This window comes from Taurulus bubalis (genome assembly GCF_910589615.1).
Source record: "Taurulus bubalis genome assembly, chromosome: 11".
NCBI lineage: Eukaryota > Metazoa > Chordata > Actinopteri > Perciformes > Cottidae > Taurulus > Taurulus bubalis.
In genome coordinates, this window is record NC_136599.1 from 3,978,078 (window position 1) to 3,984,368 (window position 6,291).

A 6,291-nucleotide genomic window follows, 5' to 3' on the forward strand; every position below is an offset into this window, starting at 1 on the left:
AGACGGAGAGGAGAAAAAACAACAATGCAAAACATTATTCCCATCCAAAGAATTTCCATCCTCCCAAAGAATTGTGAGAATCAAGTCACAAACGTCTGCATTCATTGTTTGCACAGTGGGGATTGGTGCAGCTCACAAACGCAAGAACGTTATTTACTGAACATTAATGTGCCACTGTGAAACAGATGGCTGAGATGTATTTGTAACATGTATACCTTCATACCAAAGGCCTTTGAAAGAACATTAAGCAGGGTTCTTACGGTCACGGAAAACCTGGAAAAGTCATGGAATTTAAAATGCTTATTTCCAGGCCTGGAAAAAAATTAAATCCCAAAGGTTTCGGAAAAGTCATGTAAATGTGTTATGTGTTATGTGTTCATGTCATTAATTTACGCTGAATTTGAAATAATTAATATGCTTTTAAAAGAAAGACACTCGTAAAAGTCGGGTTACAAGCCGCTACTACCTTCGGTCAGTGTCCCCGTTAGCTCCCCGCTGTAGCCAGCTAGAGCAAGCTAGCGCTCCGCTAGCTCTCCGACAACCACCGAAGGTAGCGGGACCAGCCCCTGCTTGACACCTGACTCGGGCAGAGGGGGCGCGGGCAGTAGCAGCAGCAGCGGGGAGCTAGCTAGCGCTGCTGCTAGCTAGCGCTGCTGCTAGCTTGAGCTGCTGCTAGCTTGCTATAGCAGGGACACCCACTGGAGGTAGAAGCAGCTTGTAACCAAACTTTTACGGTATATAAATGTTTATTCTTTTAATCAAACTATTGTCTCATTCATTTGTGTCATTTAAGGTTTACTGTATGCTTTGTATTCTCATTGTTAGTTTAAATACTACATTTTCTCACTTTTTCATGTTTACACCCAGATTTCACAAAATGTTTGGTCACGGAAATTTGGTTTAAAGTCATGGAAATTCATTGGTCAAAATGCGTGTGAACCCTGATTAAGGTCAAGTATCTCGGTGAGGAACCGAGGTGGATGTAATATTTGTTGGTGATTCATAACGACGTCACAATGAAGAAGACGATCGTCTGTGCAGGATATTGACCAGAAGCTCCAGCAGCGTCTCCTAACAGACCGAGCGGGTGGCCGTCGATGACTAACGCACGTCTCCATTAGCCGACGAGCGAGTTGAGTGATTTGTGAAATTGGATAAAAAAAAGAAGAGATAAAAATACATTTCCTTCCAGCAGAGCGTGATGTGAGTTTAATCCAAAGTTAATCAAATTCAATTCGAAACAGCTTTTTATGAAACTGTAAAAATGTTTTGGGATTTCTTCGGGGACCTGGTTTCTATCTGCTCCATCACAGTCGGTCTGAGGGGGTAAAAAAAACACACAAAAAAGCCACTTCTCAGCTTCTCATTGCAGGATTTGCACTGAGTGAGCACACGAGGAGCATCTGTGCTGATCCCAGAATGACAATGTGCTCCGTGCATGTCAGTAATGTGACGGACCTCATGCGGAATGAGGATTAATGTGCGAGTCACCTGGCTGCTCGGTGTCAGCGTGGTGTGTATTATTAGCTCGTGGAATAATTCATGTTTCCTCTTGATTTATATTTGCTTACATGTGTCAGCGTGGACAGGGGGAAGTAGGTGGATTCATAATGCGACGCATGAATATAGCTGCTTGATGAGCAGAAGTCTCCTTTTTTATATATATCTTTTTTTCAGAAGACCTAACAAATGCTTTGAATTAGCTGATAAAAAATAGTATCACAACATCTCCATAAGGGGGATCATGCGAGCGTTCTCGTGTGTGTGAGTGTGTGTGTGAGTGTGCACCTCTGCGTCCGTCCACGGCTAATCTCGCATTCTGCTGCAGCAAAGTATCAAAGTATCTTCGGGTAGCCACGTGCTCGAGGACCTCTCGTCTCTCAAAACACCTTTTTTATTGCCTGTTTTTATATTCCCTGCCAACCAATCATGGGTTGAATTCACTCTCTCGAACAACACAGCAGTAGTAGTTGCAGACGCACTAATAAGCAGCTTATGAAAGAAAAATATAGTAAGGAAAATATCCTAAAAACCTACGGTACAGTCTTCAAATGCCTTGTTTTGTTCAGACAACTGTTCAAAACCCCAAAGTTATTCAATTTTGTTTTAATAAATCAAAGAAAAGGAGCAGGAGGTGGCGTTTGTGAGGTGTGTGGCGTACCTGTCTTACTTTATTCTTCATGTTACTTAGTGTAAATACTTATTTTAACCCCAACCATGATGTTTTTCCCAAAACTCACAAAGTAGTGTTGTTGACAAAACCCAACCAAGATTTACTGCGATTTAACAAGCTGGGATGAAAACGTGTTGTGCTGGCATGCTCATGTTTGTACTTGGGGAGGGCTAAAGTCATATGAATACGACAACTTCCTACATATATATATCAGTGGCGGGCCATGGATTTTCTACTTGTGCCTTCAGTGCCGTCTGAGTCATAGTCTCATCAGCTGTTTTTCAGTCTGGATCAAAGAGGTGATCGGCATTGCCATATCTCTCTCTCTCTCTCTCTCTCTCTCTCTCTCAAACAGTTGTTTGTTGTTTTGACTAATCTATTAATTGACCCATCGTATCGACTAAAGCACCATAATAAACAGCATTCGCTTTCAATGGTGCCTTTCAGATATGTGACACGTCAGAGGAATCCTTTGTCGCCGTGGCTCATGTTCAGCAGCGACACAGCGACTCTTTTTTTGACTCATCAAGGCCGTTTTTTGTTAGCGTGCCAAGTAGCATTCCACCCGGCCCACGGCTGCAATCTCCGCCTGACGCCGCCTGGCACCAACACGCACACACGTGTGTCTTTTTTCTAAATCCGCACGCCGTCTGTAGATTTGGTGAGCTATGTGAGGAGATCATGTTTAATAAACGGGTGGTCCTTCAGATGAGATCCAATCCCGGAGAGGCTCGTTGGAGGCAGGTTTATTGCTTTCGCCCGGTGCACAAGGCCATCGCGGCTCCGCTGATTTATTCATGCTGGATGCTCGCAAAGCCGCGTTATAATCGCTCACACGCTCGCATCCCTCTGAAGATTCTCCGGCTCGGGCTCGACTGCCCGCGTGGGTTTTTTAACATTCTCCTCCATGGATGCCAGATCGATGCATCCTGAACACGCGCGTTATCGCAGCGCCCTGCGGGGCTAACTTCGTTACGTTACTGCAGGCACGGCTAAAATGTTAGCCCTTTTTTTTTATTATTGCATTAGGAGGCTAATGGTTGGGAGGGATCATTATGGGCTGCTCTGTGGGTTGATAACAAGGCATGTGCTCCGAGTCCGTGGGAGGGCAGAGAGCTTCTGAACTCCTCGTTTTCCAGAGAGAGAGAGCTCCTCTGTTCCAAATGGCCGCTCCGACAACAGGGAATTAGCAAAGTACAGGCGGCCGGCTGCCAAAGTCACGGCGAGCGAGGCGGAGACGACATCACTGTCCTGCTCCTCCGTCCCGCCATGCGTCGCCTCGGTCGCTCCGCCTGACCGAACCCCTCACGAAGGAGCTTCTGCCTACGGGTCGCTGCTTTATGTTCGCCAATAGACTTTATTATCAACGCTGAATTAAAGGGACAGCTCACCCCTCCAAAGTAAAACAGCAAAAAAATCCATTTTTTTGTATTCATCTATGCCGTTCATCACTGCTTGACATTTTCTTAGTAGAAACATTGTGTTCCTTTTGTCAGTCTGATGGTGACTTTTCTTTTCTTGTTTTGGCTGCGAGTCAAAAAAAGAAAACCCACCAAGTAAATAAGGAGATCTTTTCACAGCAGATACATTCACACTGTTTTGTCGCTGCTTATTTCCCAAATGTATGATGAGGATTATGACTTCGGCAGCTGCTGAGTTTCACCAAATGTTTAAAGGGACAGAAAGAAATCCAAAATGGTGAGAGTGTTTGCGGCATGGGCTGTGGAGACGTCTGGCTCCTCTTGAATTTAATGGGACTAGATGACGCTCGGCTTAGTGGCGCTTAAAATGCAAAAGAAAATACATTTGATCAACTCTCTCTCTCTGCAGAAATCATGACCCGGTTTCCGTGTTCAAACTACGGTTGAGAGAAGAGCGCTTCCTGCATGAATCTGCTCTCTTCAAGGTCTGCAGGGTTACGTTGGGTAAAGTGGGTCATGCCTTCTGGAGAGACGCTCCATGTATGTATGAGCATATGTCAGCGTGTCCTCGAGCGAGACCTCCACCGAAGTTGCTCCTCGACGCTGCTCCTTGGGATGGGTTTAAACGCAGAAGTCAAATCTCATGTGTGTACAAAGGACTATTTTAAATAGCAAGCGGAGCTCCATTATAATGAAGAGGAGGCAGACGTCTTTACGGACAATAAATCACAAGCTAAGCAACTCGCACCGAAACGATCTAGATTGGTAAACAGCACGAGGTCGGAGGAGGAATATGTATTTTAGATGTTGGGGTGAACTGTCCCTTTTTAATGGTTCGTAAGAGTGCCTTTTAACAAAGTCACGGGACTCGCAACAGAAGCAATCTGCAGATTAATTAACTATCTGCTCCGAACTATCTTCATTATATCGATATCTGAACATATTAATGTGTGAAATGTGATCTACCGTCGACCAGGAGTGCTCAACTTGTTCTTCTAAGTACAACGTTGTAAATACAAATTGATATCATGCTAAAAAATCTACAAAAATAAGAGAGATGTGATTAAAAATCAACGTGTTTTTCTTTTTTTTTTGGCCTTACTTCCAGAGGCATACATCAAAGATGTCTCAGATAAAAGCAACTAGCATACATTACTTGTCAGCAGCCAGCAAGCTCTTTTTTTTAAATCTTTTTTTTTCGGGAAAATCCACTCCAGAGAGGCAGCGATGATGAAAGGGATGTTGAGCGACGCGCTCGTCTCCAGGACCGGACACCTGTTCAGAGGCGGCTCTGGGCCGGCTTACAGGAAATGAAGGACATGCCTGGTCCCCATGGAGAGGGGTAGAAACAGGGTTCCCCTCTGCCTACAGCACATACAGAGAGTGTGTGCGCCTATGTGTGTGTGTGTGTGTGTGTGTGAGTGTGTGTGGGTGGGGGGCGTATTGAGTGTCTGCTCGATAAACACACACAGGCAGAGAGGATAGGATGTCCCCCCGGGTGGGCACATATAGATCAGTAAGTGAGAGGGCGTCAACGTGTGCACACGCGCCTGGCAAGGGCAAGAGGTGAGAGATCACACACACACACACACACACACACACACGCACACACACGCGTGCTGAGAGACGGCGACATGCACAGGCCTGTGTGCACCAAAGCAAAGCAAATGCACACATACAGCTGCTGGGATGAAAGAAGGCAACAATTCTCTCACACACACACACACACACACACACACACACACACACACAGATTGTCCTGTTGAAACCCGAGAGCGAACAAGCTTTGATCTGCCGAGAAGCTCCACAGGAAGACTTGTCTTTTTTCTCTCCTCTGCAGTGATCCGTCATAAACTCACTCAGTTCCCGACGCCATGTTTGAGTCCATGTGACACAATGAGAGCGTCATTTCCACACAAAAAAAGCACAAAAACACACATATTTCAAAAGAAGAGTCCTTCACAAACTTCATTTCTGGTGACCCACTTTAAAAAAAATTATAATTGCAAACCAATCGAAGGCCTTTTGATTATCTCGAATATGCGAACCAGCGATTTAGAAGATTTGTGCATTTGTTAAATCACAATTTAGTTTTTTCCATGTTACTAAATACATATTAAATACTTTAAAATTAGACCAAATAAATGCATTAAGGCGGAGTTAGAGGCTCTAAACTCTAAATACGTGACGAACGCTTCTCAACGACTGCACATTCAAAAGAATACTTATAATCCATCAGAATTAATGCTTCATTTCAGTGTGAATGGAAGATGTTTGGATTAGGTTTAACGGCCGTAAGTCATGCTGAGTTTCATCAGCGCTGTTGTTTTATGAGCCGAGGCTCATGAGACTGAACATGCAACTAAAGACTCTCCTTCAAACCGAGCGCAGTTTAAACTTCCTCATGGAAATGATACGTTGTGCTGCGGCCGTGAAGTTTAAAGTTGGTGTTTTAGTAAAGACTCAGCGTGAGTGAAATGATATATTATATTATTATATATCAATATATTATAATATATTCTGATTGTTGTTGTGGAGAATAAACACACAAGAACAACTAAATGTTGAATGAAACATTTTTAGACAACCAAAATGTTATAATTAGCTTTAACGAAGTGAAAATGGTTAAAAACATGGACAACTCCCAGACCTGTCAATCACCTTGTAGCCCCGCCCCTAAAGCATCCCCTGCTTTAT